The sequence below is a fragment of the Balaenoptera borealis genome (genome assembly GCF_965194805.1).
Source record: "Balaenoptera borealis genome assembly, chromosome: 2".
In the NCBI taxonomy this organism is placed as follows: Eukaryota; Metazoa; Chordata; class Mammalia; order Artiodactyla; family Balaenopteridae; genus Balaenoptera; species Balaenoptera borealis.
This window is the reverse complement of record NC_138867.1, coordinates 116,829,819-116,847,360: the sequence shown is the minus strand read 5'-3', so window position 1 is coordinate 116,847,360 and position 17,542 is coordinate 116,829,819. Positions and strand designations below refer to the sequence as shown.

At 38.7% G+C, this 17,542-nt stretch overlaps 1 protein-coding gene across 2 annotated transcripts in view; it reads right to left on the bottom strand.

Annotated features, from left to right (window-relative positions):
• The window catches only part of LOC309623142 (palladin-like), a 43,003-nt gene that overhangs the window by 8,845 nt on the left and 16,616 nt on the right, over positions 1-17,542 (bottom strand). The gene's annotated exons all lie outside the window — the stretch shown is intronic.

The following is a 17,542-nucleotide window of genomic DNA, read 5'->3' as shown; positions in this document are numbered from 1 at the left end:
GGATGGGTAGAAAAACGAAGTAACATTCATGGAACACTAACTGGTGTGCCAGTACTGTGCTTTTCTCTTTATCTCATGTGGGGAAAGCATTCCATAACCATTCAATGGCATGGAATGCTCTGGGATCAGATTGCCTGGATTTGCGATTTATTAGGTATATTAGGTTTCCCTCTAAGCCTCAATTTCCCAATCTGTAAAACAGGCACAATAATAGTGTTTATTTCTAGGGTTGTTTTGAGGATTAAATGAGATAGCCTACAAAAGCACTTAACTCATATTTGTGCCACATATCAATCACTCAGTAAATGTTAGCTGCTGTTATTATTGTGATGGTGATTGTTATATGTAGATCCAGGGGAAGTTCCACCTTTCCTCAGAGGTTTCTAATCTAGCTGTCTTTGATTTTTCTTCCTTGTGAACTTACAACGCTTATAATACACCTTTTTTTGGGGGGCTGCACTGTGTGGCTTGCGGTATCTCAGTTCCCCAACCAGGGATTGAACCTGGGCCATGGCAGTGAAAGCCCGGAATCCTAACCACTTGGCCACCAGGGAACTCCTTATAATACACTTATGTTTTTAATTATTTACTATTGCATACTTTCATCTGGAAGTTCCTTAAGATCAGGGGTCTTTTCGTATGTTTCCCATCCCCAAAGTATCTAGTCCAGATAGTAGGCGTGGAGCTGATTGATTTTATAGATTATTGCATAAGGAGATGCTGTGAAGAGTTGTCCTAGGAGGTATGTGTTGGTTTGTGCCATTTCCCTCAACCCCATCCCACAAATAATAACAGTTGATATGGAAAGATTCCTCCTCTTCTAGAAAAGGGAACCCTCCTACACCATTAGTGGGAATGTAAATTGGTACAGCTGCTATGGAGAACAGTATGTAGATTCCTTAAAAAACTAAAAATAGAGCTACCATATGATCCAGCAATCCCACTCCTGGGCATATATCCAGAGAAAACCATAATTTGAAAAGCTACATGCACCCCAGTGTTCATTGCAGCATTATTTACAACAGCCAGGACATGGAATCAACCTAAATGTCCATTGATGGAGAAATGGATAAAGAAGATGTGGTATATTCCATATACTATGGAATATTACTCAGCCATAAAAAAGGATGAAATAATGCCATTATTTCATTCATGCAGCGACATGAATGGACCTAGACATTGTCATACTGAGTGAATTAAGTCAGACAAAGACAGATATCATATGATATCACTTATATGTGGAATCTAGAAAAAGGTACAAATGAACCTATTTACAAAACAGAAATTGAGTCACAGATGTTGAATACAAACTTGTGGTTACCAAGGGGGAAAGGTGGGGGAGGGATAAATTGGGAGATTGGGATTGACCTATACATGCTACTGTATATAAAATAGATAACTAATAAGAACCTACTGTGCAGCACAGGGAACTCTATTCAGTACTCTGTAATGACCTATATGGGAATAGAATATAAAAAAGAGTGGATATATGTATATGTATAACTGATTCACTTTGCTGTACAGCAGAAACTAATACAACACTGTAAATCAACTATACTCCAATGAAAAAAATCAATTAAAAAAAAAGAAAAGAAAGATTCCTCCTCTTCTAACCTTGGAAGTAAGTCCTCACACCACACCAGCCATCTTAGGTGAAGTTAAGCAATCACAGAATTGCAGGGACTTCCCTGGTGGTCCAGTGGCTAAGACTCCGTGCTCCCAATGCAGGGGGCCTGTGTTCGATCCCTGGTCAGGGAACTAGATCCTACATGCCGCAACTAAGAGTTTGCATGCTGCAACTAAAGATCCCGCATGCCACAAGGAAGATCCCACACATGGCAATGAAGATCCCGCATGCTGCAACTAAGACCCGGCGTGGCCAAATAAATAAATAAAAATATTTAAAAAAATTCAAAAAAGAATTGCAGACCAAGAGAAGACATGGGAAATCTTGTCTACCATCTTCAGAGAACCAAACTCTAAGGGTCATAGAGGTTATGTATTTGCTCAAGGTCATGCGGTCTGTTGGTAGAAGAGTCAGAATTAGAATCAAAATCTCCTGTTTTCTAGTGCAATCCATATGGGCCTCTAGCAAATTGACTCTATATTACCAGATAAATGTAAAACTGCAGATATTAGTCTGAGTAGTTAAAACTGTAGTGATTTTTTCTTTTATCAGGATAGAGCATTTTTACGGTTCTGAATTCACTGGGTAAGGGAACAGTCTTTTTACTTTGTATATTAGCTCCTTGAGGGCAGAGACATAGTCTGTTTTGTTTACTCTTGTATCCCTAGTGCCTAGAATAGTGCCAGGCACATAGGAGATACTCAATAAATATTGGTTGAATGAATGAATTTGTTAGCAATATTGGCTGAGACATCAGTTGAGAATGTTTGTGGCTTCTAGAGATTCTAACCTTTAAGTATCAGACCCCGGAAAGAAAACCTATAAACAGCAGGGAAACTCTGGCTGTGGCAGGAAAATAAAAATGAAATTCTTCCCCTTACGGGAAGAGCAGAATTAAGTAAAAGTGTATATGAAACATTTGGAACATCTTGGAAGAAACCTACGTTATAAATAAATATTAAGGTCAGTTGGTTCAAGAGGCTAGAATTTCCTTTAAGCTCCTTGGCACATCTTGAAGGAGAAGCTAGAAAACATCAGCAGAATAGTTTCAGTGGTGGATGAGATTCAGGTTTTTGTCCACCTTGAAATTGTCCTATGCCCCCAGGCTAATGAGAAAAAAAAGAGAAAATCCAGTTCTTATGAAGGTAAGGCCCCCTAACATTCCAGATGCTTCCTGTTCTAAGCATGAACAATCAAACTTTATGTGCAAGGCACCAGAGAGCCCATGTTGTCATTTAATCAGTGGGGTGAACAGGCCAGGCAGGATTTCCCATGTTCTGTCCATGATCATCCAGCCAATGAAAGGAGACAGTGATAACTAATAGAACCAGGAAATGTCCTGAATCTTACTTTGGGATATGCCACTGGTTAGCATGAGTTGAATAGTCTATGTCTGAAGATGATACAGAAATGGATAAAAATATAGAGAGGCCAGATAGTATGGGAGAGAGAGTACTAATTCATGACTGAGGAAATCTAGATTTTGATTCTAGATCTATCATTAATTAGTTACATGACTTGGGCAAGACCCTTTAGAGTCTCAGTTATATCTAATGAGAAGTGAGAAGGTTTCTTTTTAAATATTTAAAATATTTGATCCTGCTTTAAAATCTCTGATTTTCATAATTACGGGAGTAGATGAAATTCCATCAGAGCATAAGGGAAAGAAAGATGAACATTGGCACTAAAGGCAAAACCAGTCAACACTTAGGTCTGTGGCTTAAACTGCCACTCCAGAATGCAGAGGTTTGAAAAATGAGCTGTGCTTTAGAAATTACTTAAACAGTTTAAAGTGTGATTTATTTATGAAAACAAATCTTTCAGAACTCATTTGGGTTAGTGATAAAACCAAACCAAACATGAGAACATCCCTCTTCCTTCCAGAAAAGGAATATTTCTTTAAAAAGCTCACTCTTAAATATTGACTTCTCTTGCTAAAGCCACTGCAGTCATTACATTTGGTTCTCATGTATTTCCCTCTAGAGGATAGAAAAGGAGGTTTTCAGAAAGAAAAAACCCTTTTGCTTGACTGCTATGAAATAATACCACCCTCTAGAGTACCAAAATGAAAATGTGGATTCAGAATATGTGTAGGCCCTACATGTGACCTGTCCTGAAGCGTTCCTTCTTGACTTTAGGTAGCACTGGGGATGTCCTTGAGAGAAAAAATAGCTAGGGATTTTACTTTGGTGATGAGTTACGCTAGCAGGCTTCATGTCTCACGTAAATGGTAACCTTTGCTGAGTGTAACCCTAGCTCTTTGAAGAGAGAACAGAATTAGACTCCACCAAATGAAGAGTCTAAGACCTTGGCAGTCTTACCCTGGAAAGATGACAAGATACATAGAGATCATGAACAATGGTGAGGCCCTTATAACACTGCCTGAATAGGATGTCTGCAGAGTTATACCAGCTTCATGAATGTAATGTAGGTTCAGTGGTCTGAGAAATAGAACATCAGGTCTATTTAAAAGTGAACAACAGAAGACTCAGATAGTAGCTATATTAGGCAAAAATTGGGGAAAGAGAGCGAGGTAAGGCAGGTTAGCAACATACAGTATTTCAGATGTTTCAAAATGTCACCTTAGAATACTTAGTGAAAATTCACACAATAAGCTAAATTTGGTGCATTCTTTTTATTTTTAATTTTAGTTTTTTACTTTTATAAATTTATTTATTTATTTTTGGCTGCATTGGGTCTTTGTTGCTGTGCGTGGGCTTTCTCTAGTTGCATGGAGCGGGGGCTACTCTTCGTTGCGGTGCACGGGCTTCTCATTGTGGTGGCTTCTCTTGTTGTGGAGCACGGGCTCTAGGCACATGGGCTTCAGTAGTTGTGGCACGTGGGCTCAGTAGTTATGGCTCGTGGGCTCTAGAGCACAGGCTCAGTAGTTGTGGCGCACTGACTTAGTTGCTCTGCGGCATGTGGGATCTTCCCGGACCAGGGATAGACCCCATGTCCCCTGCATTGGCAGGCGGATTCTTAACCACTGCACTACGAGGGAAGTCCCTGGTGCATTCTTTTTAAATGTTACTTAAGTTATTTGATTTGATGGATGAGTTTGCTTTTCCAATTTTTTTTTGTTTGCCTATTTTATGACTTAGTATGTATTTTAAATATTTATCTCCTATTTGATAATAAATGCCATAGTAAGTTACCTTTATTCACAGAAAGATAATTAATATGAAGTGTCCACAAAGCAACAGATATTGTGGAAGACATTTATTTTTCATTTTATAGTATTCCTAACAGAACATAAGGAGAGAGGAAAAACAGTTGAGGATGGAGGTACATGAGTTAAGTCAGAAAAGGAGTTGTGAATTGTGTGTATGTTTGATGTTTTCCATCACTCTTATTTATTTATTTATTTATTTTTAACGTCTTTTTTGGCGTATACTTGCTTTACAATGTTGTATTAGTTTCTGCTCTATAATAAGGTGAATCAGCTGTATGTATAGATATAATCCCCATGTCCCCTCCCTCTTGCATCTCCCTCCCACCCTCCCTGTCCCACCCCTCTAGGTGGTCACAAAGCACAGAGCTGATCTCCCTGCGCTATGCACCTGCTTCCCACTAGCTATCTATTTTACATTTGGTAGTGTATATATGTCAGTGCTACTCTTTCACTTCGTCCCAGCTTCCCCTCCCCCCGCCCCGTGTCCTCAAGTCCATTCTCTACATCGGTGTCTTTATTCCTGTCCTGCCCCTAGGTTCATCAGAACCATTTTTTTTTTTAGATTCCATATATATATGTTAGCATACGGTATTTGTTTTTCTCTTCTGACTTACTTTACTCTGTATGACAAACTCTAGGTCCATCCACTTCACTACAAATAACTCAGTTTCATTTCTTTTTATGGCTGAGTAATATTCCATTGTATATACATGCCACATCTTCTTTATCCATCATCTGTCGATGGACACTTAGGTTGCTTCCATGTCCTGGCTATTGTAAATAGGGCTTCAATAAACATTGTGGTACATGTCTCTTTTTGAATTATGGTTTTCTCAGGGTATATGCCCAGTAGCGGAATTGCTGGGTCATATGGTAGTTCTATTTTTAGTTTTTTAAGGAACCTCCATACTGTTCTCCATAGTGGCTGTATCAATTTACATTCCCACCAACAGTGCAAGAGGGTTCCCTTTCCTCCACACCCTCTCCAGCATTTATTGTTTGTAGATTTTTTGATGATGGCCATGCTGACCGGTGTGAGGTGATACCTCATTGTGGTTTTGATTTGCATTTCTCTAATGATTAGTGATGTTGAGCATCCTTTCATGTGTTTGTTGGCCATCTGTATATCTTCTTTGCAGAAATGTCTATTTAGGTCTTCTGCTCATTTTTGGATTGGGTTGTTTGTTTTTTTTTGATATTGAGCTGTATGAGCTGCTTGTATATTTTGGAGATTAATCCTTTGTCCGTTGCTTCCTTTGCAAATATTTTCTCCCATTCTGAGGGTAGACTGAATAATTTGCTGATGGTTTTGAAAAGTTCTTAAGGACGTTTTGGTACACAGGAAATTCTAAAAATGCACCTTATCATTTCTTCCCCTGTTTATCTAGACCATTTCCCAGCAACAGTAGGTCTTTATTTTTCCAGATCTCTTGATCATATTTACCATACTGCCTTCACGTTTGATCACGTTTCTCTGTCTTTTGTTCTCTCTCTATTGCTTTTTATTTATTTATTTATTTATATTTATTTATCTACTTATTTATTTTGGCCATGCCATGTGGCTTGCAGGATATTAGTTCCCCAATCAGGGATTGAACCTGGGCCGTGGCAGTGAAAGCGCCGAGTCCTAACCACTGGACTGCCAGGGAATTCTCTCTCTCTTGCTTTTTAGAAAAAGAAACCACTTCTTTTTATTTTCAGCACAGTTAAAGTAATGTCAAGGGTGGGTTGCTATTTTCTAGATGACTAGAAATTTTACTTAATTACATTCAATGTTTTGCCTCTTCCTAATGTTTAGTCAAATTTCTTGATTTAATACAGTGCCAAGGAGATTATCAATTATGTCTTTCCATGTTAAATACTCACTGTCCTGGTTCTCATGGTTTCTCCAGTAGCTAAACGGTGTTTTGATATAAAGCTGTTTTAAAGGATAACTATTACACTCTAACTAGCATACAGATTTCTATTTGGATATCTCTGTGGCTGAACCTATACCATACTTGTTTTCCTATTGTCAAGGTCCACATTGTTCATGACCTTTCTCAGACTGCTTCTCCATCAAAGGATATGATGCCTGATCATGAGTTAGGAATGTCACTACTTCCTCCCCCTGATGCTAAGATCCTAGTTGGCTTGGAAACAACTGGGACATATCTTGAAACTCTTGCTCACTGAGGGGCTCTTTGGGGCATATGATCTTTCTACCGTTACTTGATGTTTTAGGTCAGGAATTCAAGAAGCATTAGCTGGGCAGTTCATTTCCGATCCATGTGTTTTCAACTGGGGCAGCTGGGCCTAGAGAGTGCAATTATCCAAGATGGTTTCTTCACTCACAAGTGCGGCATGTTGGTGCTGCTTGGCCTCTCTCTCTCTCTCTTTCCATGTGATGTCTCTTCCTCCAGGGCCTTTCTATATGGCTTGGGCTTTTCACAGCATGGTGACCTCAGGGTAATTGGATTTCTTACATGCAGGCTTAGGGCTCTAAGAGCAAGTGTTCTAAGAATCTCTCTCTCTTTTAAAGAAAAACTTTCCCCACTTTGTTTTGTTGTTATTTCTTGGACCCTCATTTATGGCAGTACAGGAACTAGTTTTAAAAGACTCAGTTTGTAGAGTCCTTCTATACAATAAATTCAGACCTTAGGCCTCAAATACTAAGATAAACAGATGTTTGGTTTGAATTATATGGCAAACCACTTTGTACTTTGTTTTGTTAGAGAACTTTCAAGTTTAGTGAAAGATTGGGCTTAAGATTTTTTTTTTCTTATTTGAGGATAAAATACTGAAACTGAACCAGCTCTGGGACAAAGGAGCAGTGGTGGCAGAGACCTAGACTCCAGGAGAATAATCTGCAACACTTCTGGTCTCATTTTCTAGCACCCCCAGTGACTGCTGGTCAGAGATGTTAGGAGAAAAATTGCCTAGAGTTAAGAGTCTTACTGTCTTGGAAACAGTCAGCAACTTTCAATCCAACTTTAGGCAAGTTGACAAAGTTTGTATTTTGCAGACTCTCTTCAGCCCCGCAACCCTTTCTTGCACACACTTTATAGTGTTTTCTTCCTTTAGACGTAGCCCTCCAAAGTTATCACACCCTCAAGGCCACATCAGTACTGACTTGTTTTATACCAATCCTCTGATAGACTGTTTCAGACAAAGACACAGATTTCTCCATGAAGACATTCCAGTCCTGCCTTTGTCTTTAAACAGGAAGAGCCATTATTTTAACACAAATGACACCCTCTCCAGTGGTGACACTCTGAAGCAGACAAGCCAGTTGTCAAGTCATCTTAGAGGTGGGGGAGATTAGATTCCTTCTAATGTCTTTCACATCCTGCTAAGTCCAGAAGAGACTGATATTTAACCCTAGAATTTTTATTTCCTTTGATATTTAGCCTAAAATAGAAAGAGGATGTTTGTCCTTTCTGATGCTACTGGCTTAAGTACATAAGTTTTTATGTTATAAGGTCATGCTCAATTTTTAATAGAGGCTGTTCCATTTCTGTTTGTCCTCCTCACACACATACAGAGTTATTGCGAAGAGGAATGCTATGTGCACAAGGACAGCTAAGACCACATACTGTCATTAGCTGGGAGTCAGGTTACCCAGCACATGGACAGTGGCATGTGCTAGAGCTATGTGTAACTAGCAGAGTCCTAGAGAGGGGAATCTGTAGCATTAAGCAGGCTTCGCAAATTAAAAAAAAAAAAAAAAGAAAGATCACGTATAACAATCCTCTCTGAGCTTGATTTTAAAAACTTAAATGAGGTTAATCACCAGCACTGTACTAACCACTTTGTATGCATTATCTCATTCACTCCCATAAAACCCCCAAGATACAGAGATATTATTGTTCTCATTTTACAAATAAGGAAACATAAGCTTAGAGAGGTTATACAAATTGCCCAAACACACATAGCTGGTAAGTGGTGAAGCCAGGAATAATATCTGCACAGTCCATATCTAGAGCAGAGGGCTTTTAACCTCTACTATAAGAAATATACTTCTTGACCTGTGTACTCCTTAGGAAATAGGAGGAAAGGGGATCTAAATTCCAATGAAAAGCCTAGCCTTTGTCAAAATTCAGTTAGTTACTCTTGTATGGATCTATTTCTTGATTCTGTCTTCTGTTCTGTGTTTCTATCCCTCTTCTAATACCCCACTGTCTTGCTTACTGTAGCTCTAAAGCTTTGGGTTTAGGAGGGACCTTATAAGGATACGAACAGAGATGTCCATTAATAATCTTCTCATATACAGGACACTGGGTCAGAAACTTAATTCTGACAGTGGTCTCTGTTTATTGCTTAGATGTGTAAGAAATTAGATGTGGTGTTGAGCTAAATCAAACTGGACAGTGTGTAAAAAGCTGTTTGCAAAGTGTGAGAGAGATGTGTGGTGACTATATTGATCCCATTTTGGGGATATGAAATAGCTTTGGGTTAAAGCTCCAAAGACCCATATCAGAGAGCTTGGGAGAGGCAGAACTGAAAATGTGTTCAGTAAATAAAAATATTGAGTCCCAAAGGGCAAATTCTTACTAGGTCCAGCCCCCCTCACTACAGAATATGGTGTAATGATACCCCACTTCAGTTCTCTCAAGAAAGTTACCAAAAATATTTGCAAACAATGCGACTGACAGGGCTTAATTTCCAAAATATACTAACAGCTCATACAACTCGACAACAAAAAAACAAGCAACCCGATCGAAAAATGGGCAGAAGACTTAAAGAGACATTTCTCCAAAGAAGAAATACAGATGGCCAATAGGCACATGAAAAGATACTCAACATTGCTAATTATTAGAGAAATGCAAATCAAAACTACAATGAGGTACCACCTCATGCAGGTCAGAATGGCCATCATTAAAAAGTACAAATAATAAATGCTGGAGAGGGTGTGGAGAAGAGGGAACCCTCCTACACTGTTGGAATGTAAATTGGTGCAGCCACTGTGGAAAACAGTATGGAGGTTCCTCAGAAAACTGAAAATAGAATTACCATATGCTCCAGCAATCCCACTCCTGGGCATATTTCCAGACAAAACTATAATTTTTATTTTTATTTATTTTATTTTTGGCTGCAATTGGTCTTTGTTGCTGTGCGCAGGCTTTTCTCTGATTGTGGCGAGTGGGGGCTACTCTTTGTTGTGGTGCATGGGCTTCTCATTGCAGTGGCTTCTCTTGTTGCAGAGCACAGGCTCTAGGCACACGGGCTTCAGTAGTTGTGGCTTGAGGGCTCTAGAGTGCAGGCTCAGTAGTTGTGGTGCACAGGCTTAGTTGCTCCACAGCATGTGAGATCTTCCCAGACCAGGGATTGAACCCGTGTCCCTTGCGCTGGCAGGCGGATTCTTAACCACTGCACCACCAGGGAAGCCCAAAAGTATAATTAAAAAAGATACATGCACCCCTGTCCTCATAGCAGCACTATTCATAATAGCCAAGACATGGAAACAACCTAAATGTCCATCGACAGACGAATGGATAAAGAAGATGAGGTACACATATACAGTGGAATACTACTCAGCCATAAAAAGGAACAAAATAATGCCATTTGCAGCAACATGGATGCAAGTAAAGATGATCACACTAAGTGAAGTAAGTCAGAAAGAGAAAGACAAATACCATATTATATCACTTATGTGTGGAATTTAAAATATGACACAAATGAACCTATCTATGAAACAGAAACAGAATCAGGGACATACAGAATAGACTGGTGGTTGCTAAGGGGGAGAGGGGTGGGAGAGGGTTGGATTTGGAGTTTGGGATTAGCTGATGCAAACTGGTATATTTAAAATGGATAAACAAGGTCCTACTGTATAGCATAGGGATCTATATTCAATATCCTGCGATTCACCATTATGGAAAAGAATATGAAAAAGAAGGTATATATATGTACATCTGAGTCCTTTGCTGTACTGCAGTAATTAATACAACATTGTAATCAACTATACTTCAATAAAAAATAAATTAAAAAAAAATAAAGTTACCAAAGAATACACAAGGGGTGGGGGCAAGGGTAATTAGGACAGCTTATCAGGACATCTTTCTTCCCTAACTTCCTTCTTTTAGCACAGTTTAATTAGCTCATTGTCACCTTGGCAATGTTGAACTGTGTGAAAGACCAAGAAACTGAATACAGAGTAGGAGAGAGAAGTGTGACAGTGACAAGCTCGTGGAGGCAAGGGCAGTTGGAAGTGCCAGGAGATGGAAGTGTCACGATAGTAGACACATGTGTAGAGCAGGAGCTTTTCGAGGAGGTAATAGAGAAGCTGGGGTTTAGAGAGGACTGAGAGAGGAAGTCAGGCTTTGCAGCGTCAGACTTAATCTCAGGGCTGTCCCTGGTCCCTACAGTAGCTTCTGGGACAGTACAAAAGTGATGTCCCTTGGAATCATAGAATCATGGACTCTTAGAGCCCCATATGACCTTGGAGTCCATCAAGTAAATCTAGCCCCTCAGTTTTAGTTTAAAGGGGACTTACAGTGACTGTCTAGTTGATCCCAAAATAATTTTTATTTTTTAATTTTTATTTATTTATTTATTTATTTATTTATTTATTTATTTATGGCTGTGTTGGGTCTTTGTTTCTGTGCGAGGGCTTTCTCCAGTTGCGGCAAGTGGGGGCCACTCTTCATCGCGGTGCGCGGGCCTCTCACTATCGCGGCCTCTCTTGCTGCGGAGCACAGGCTCCAGACGCACAGGCTCAGTAATTGTGGCTCACGGGCCTAGTTGCTCCGCGGCATGTGGGATCCTCCCAGACCAGGGCTCGAACCCGTGTCCCCTGCATTAGCAGGCAGATTCTCAACCACTGCGCCACCAGGGAAGCCCCCCAAAACAATTTTGATATTCATGTCAGGCTTTAACATCCCTTTCTTTTGCAGTTTCCTCTCCTGTGAAAAATCCTGTTCATAAAAGACCCTGTGTGTGTATGTCCTTGTGTGTTTGTGTGCATATGTTGTCTATGTTGGGTCTGGTTTGTCAGACAGCAGAGTGAAGGATGGTGATTCTAGTTACTTTTTTAGCTGCAGATCTGAAACCAAATTAGTTAATCCATAGATATTTAGTGAGTATCTGCTCAGTGTAGTCCTTTGTTTCTGAGGGCTGGACAGCATATCTTAGGCACATACTTTGGATAACCCTTTGCTTTCTAGGTGCTTACATATTCTACAGGGAAATAAATAATGATGATAACAGTCCCTCAAGCACCACAGAAAAGCACTCAAGGGCTTCCCTGGTGGCGCAGTGGTTAAGAATCTGCCTGCTAACGCAGGGGACACGGGTTCGAGCCCTGGTACAGGAAGATCCCACATGCTGCAGAGCAAGTAAGCCTGTGTGCCGCAACTACTGAGCCTGCGCTCTAGAGCCCATGAGCCACAACTGCTGAGCCCACGTGCCACAACTACTGAAGCCCCTGCTCCTAGAGCCTGTGCTCCGCAACAAGAAAAGCCACCACAATGAGAAGCCTGCGCACCGCAAGGAAGAGTAACCCCCGCTCGCCACAACTAGAAAAAGCCCGCGCACAGCAACGAAGACCCAACACAGCCAAAAATAAATAAATAAAATTTAAAAAAAAGCTAATAAAAAAAAAGAAAAGCATTTAATAGTTTTACAGTGGTTCTCAAAATTTAATGTGCATATGCAGCACCTGAAAATCTCGTTAAAATGCAGGTTCTAATTGAGTAGGTCTGGGTGGGGGCCTGAGATCATGCTTTTCTCACAAGCTCCCAGATAAAGCTGATGCTGTTGGTCCACAGACCACACTTTGACAAATAGCATGGCAAAGTGTCTTAACATTGGTTAAAATGTGAGGCATGCATAGGAAATACAAGTAAGTCATTTTAACAGGAGACAGAAAGTTGGAAAGATTGGTTAGGATCAAATCCCCAAGAGCTTTGAATGCCAGGGTAAGGTTTTAGATGATAGGGTTAAGGAATCATTGCAGGTCTGTACTGGGTATAGAGTGACCTGATAGGACTTAAGGGAGATTTATTTGTCATCATGTATAGAACATATGGGGTAGAAGTTTCGTATTAGGTATCAAGTAGCAGAGACTCAGCTCCTGGCCCGTAATGCCAGATGAGGAAAATTGCAGAAAAGAGAGAGGAGAAGATGGGCAATAAGGAAGCTACCTGCTTAAAGACTGACCCTGGGTTGGGGGCTGGAGGTTGTTTGGATCATAAATCTCTTTTCTCTGCCCAGATTCCAAGAGACCCCTGCCAATCCCTTAGAATTCTGGCCAGTTCTACCAAGCTATAGGAATTACCAAATTTTAGAGAAGTAGAGTACTGTAAAATACAGTCAGCACTAAAACTATCCTGAGTATAATTTAATTCTTTTGATTCATAATGTATTTTTAGGAACTTGGGATGTTCTATGCAACTGAAACTTCCAGAAAATTGAAACAAACCTGTGAGTGCCAAAAGATTTAAAAAAGTAAAAGTTGTAGATGCTTAGGGCAAAAATTCTAAAAATGCAGAGTACGGAAGGTATAAAGTGAAAAATAAAAGTTGACCCTTTCCTCCTAAAGCAACTAGAGAAAGAAGAACAAACAAGACCCAAAGTTATTAGAAGGAAAGAACTCATAAAGATCAGAGGGACTTCCCTGGCAGCACAGTGGTTAAGAATCCGCCTGCCAATGCAGGGGACACGGGTTCGAGCCCTGGTCCGGGAAGATCCCACATGCTGCGGAGCAACTAAGCCCATGTGCCACAACTACTGAGCCTGCACTCTGGAGCCTGCGAGCCACAAATACTGAAGCCCACGCACTGCAACGAAGAGTAGCCCCTGCTCACTGCAACTAGAGAAAGCCCTCACGCAGCAATGAAGACCCAACACAGCAAAAAAAAAAAAAAAAAAAAAAAATCAGAGCAGAAATGAAATAGAGACTAAAAAAAGATAGAAAAGATCAATGAAACTAAAAGCTGGTTCTTTAAAATATAAACAAAACTGATAAACCTTTAGTGAAACTCATTAGGAAAAAAAGGGAGAGGGCCCAAATCAATAAAATCAGAAATGAAAAAGAAGTTACAACTGACAGCACAGAAATACAAAGGAACATAAAAGACTGCTATGAGCAACTATATGCCAATAAAATGGACAATGTAGAAGAAATGGACAAATTCTTAGAAAGGTGCAATCTCCCGAGACGGAATGAACCACGAAGAAACAGAAAATATATGAACAAGCCAATTACCAGTACTGGAATTGAATCAGTAATTTAAAAATTCCCAACAAATGTAAGTCCAGGATCAAATGGCTTTACAGGTGAATTCTACCAAACATTTAGAGAAGAGTTAACACCTATCCTTCTGAAACTGTTCCAAAAAATTGCAGAGGAAGAATCACTTCCAAACTCATTCTGTGAGGCCGCCATCACCCCGATAACAAAACCAGGCAAAGATATCAGAAAAACAGAAAATTACAGGCCAATATCACTGATGAACATAGATGCAAAAATCCTCAACAAAATACTAGCAAATCAATTCCAACAATGTATTAAAAGGATTGTACACGATAATCAAGTGGGATTTATCCCAGGGATGTGAGGATTTCTTAATATCTGCAAATCAATCAATGGGATACACCACATTAACAAATTGAAGAATAAAAACCATATGATCATCCCAGTAGATGCAGAAAAAGGTTTTGAGAACATTCAACATCTATTTATGATAGAAACTCTCCAGAAACTGGGCATAGAGGGCCTACCTCAGCATAATAAAGACCATATATGACAAACCCAGAGCTAACATCATACTCAGTGGTAAAAAGCTGAAAGAATTTCCTCTAAGATCAGGAACTAGACAAGGATTCCCACTCTTGACACTTTTATTCAACATAGTTTTGGAAGTCCTAGCCACAGCAATCAGAGAAGAAAAGGAAATAAAAGGAATCCAAATTGGAAAGGAAGAAGTAAAACTGTCACTGTTTGCAGATGACATGATACTATACATAGAAAATCCTAAAGGCACCACCAGAAAACTACTCATCAATGAATTTGGTGAAGTTGCTGAATACAAAATTAATATACAGAAATCTGTTGCATTTCTGTACTCTAACAATGAGATATCAGAAAGAGAAATTAAGGAAACAATCCCATTTACGATTGCATCAAAAAGGGTAAAATATCTAGGAATAAACCTACCTAAGGAGGCAGAAGACCTGCACTCTGAAAACTATAAGACGCTGATGAAAGAAATTGATGACCATACAAACAGATGCAAAGATATACCGTGTTTGTGGATTGGAAGAATCAATATTGTTAAAATGACCATACTACCCAAGGCAGTCTATAGATTCAGTGCAATCCCTATCAAATTGCCAATGGCATTTTTCACAGAACTGGAGCAAAACATTTTTTTAAATTTGTGTAGAAGCACAAAAGACTCCGAAGAGCTGAAACAATCTTGAGAAAGAATGGAGCTGGAGGAATCATGCTCCCTGACTTCAGACTATACTGAAAAGCTACAGTAATCAAAACTGTATGGCACTGGCACAAAAACAGACACATAGATCAATGGAACAGGATAGCCCAGAAAAATTCCACACACATATGGTCAATTAGTCTACGACAAAGAAGGCAAGAATATACAGGGAAGAAAAGACAGTCTCTTCAATAATTGGTGCTGGGAAAACTGGATAGCTACATGTAAAAGAATGAAGTTAGAACATTCTCTAACACCATATACAAAAGTAAACTCAAAATGGATCAAAGACCTAAATGTAAGACTGGACACTATAAAACTTCTAGAGGAAAACATAGGCAGGATGCTCTTTGACATATATCTCAGCAATATTTTTTTTGGATCCGTCTCCTAGAGTAATGGAAACAAAACCAAAAATAAACAAATGGGACCTAATCAAACTTATAAGCCTTGGCACAGCAAAGGAAACCATAACAAAATGAAAAGACAACCTACAGAATGGGAGAAAATATTTGCAAATGATGTGACTGACAAGGGATTAATAATCCAAAATATACCAACAGCTCATACAGCTCATTATAAAAAACAAACAACCCAATCAAAAAATGGGCAGAAGATCTAAATAGACATTTCTCCAAAGAAGATACACAGATGGCCAAAGGCACATGAAAAGATGCTCAACATTGCTAATTATTAGAGAAATGCAAATCAAAACCACAATAAGGTATCACCTCACACCAGTCAGAATGGCCATCATCAAAAAGCCTACAGATAATAAATTCTGGAGAGGGTGTGGAGAAAAGGGAACCCTCCTACACTGTTGATGGGAATGTAAATTGGTGCAGCCATTATGGAGAACGTATGGAGGTTTCTTAAACTACAAATAGAACTACCGTATGATCCAGTAATGCCACTCCTGGGCATACATCTGGAAAAGATGAAAACTCTAATTTGAAAAGATACATGCACTCCAGTGTTCATAGCAGCACTACTTACAATAGCCAAGACATGGAAGCAACCTAAATGTCTATCAACAGAGGAATGGATAAAGAAGATTTTATATATATATATATATATATATATATATATATATATATATATATATATATATATATATATATATATATATATACACACACACACACACAATGAAATATTACTCAGCTATAAAAGAATGAAATAATGCCGTTTTTGGCAACATGGATGGATCTACAGATTATCATACTAAGTGAAGTAAGTCAGATAGAGAAAGAGAAATATCAGGTGATACCACTTATATGTGGAATCTAAAATAATGATCCAAATGAATTTATTTACAAAACAGAAATAGACTCGCAGACATAGGAAACAAACTTATGGTTATCAAGGGGGAAAGTGGGGGGGAGGGATAAATTTGGAATTTGGGATTAACAGATACACACTATTATATATAAAATAGATAAACAACAAGGACCTACTATATAGCACAGGGAACTATATTCAGTATCTTATACTGACCTATAATGGAAAAGAATCTGAAAAAGAAACTGAATCACCTTGCTGTAAACCTGAAACATTGTAAATCAACTGTACTTCAATAAAAAATAAAAATTAAAAAAGCTGACCGTTTCTAGTCTCTGATTTCTATTTTTAACAATTTTTACTATTCTTTCTGATATTTAATCATACATATATATAGCTATGTATATAATTTAATTTTCTTTTTTCATAAATGTAATCATACTATTTATATTATTCTACACCTTGCCTTTCCACTTAATATATCTGGGTCATCATTTGATAATAGCACATAAAAATCTAATTTTTTCTTCTAAATTCCTACATAGAATTTTTATATGGTTTATAATAGTTAATCAGTTCCCTATTGAAAAATATCTGGGTTGTTAAAAACAGTACTTAAGTGAGCATCTTTATAAATAACACCTTTGCATGCTTTTTTAAGTATATCTATAGCAGTGGAATTACAGCGGAAAAAAGCATATGCATTTTGAAGTTTAATAGTTATGGCCACATTGCCCTTTTCTAAAATGGTACATTCTCAATAATTATTTGAGAATCACTTCCTTGTAATCCTCATAATTGGGCATCTCATTGTTTTGTAGACTTGCATTTCTTTAATCTGGAATGAGGTTGTACATCTTTTGTGTGTTTATTGGTCACTTTTGCTTTCTGCTCTTGTAAAATGCCTGTTGAGAAATATGATCTTCCAAACTGCACATAGAACATTAACGATGTATTTTTACAGCTATACTTTTACAGTTAGACTTCATTCAAAGAAAATATTTAAGTCTTTTAGAATCTTGAGATTCTTTTTCTTTCTTTTTT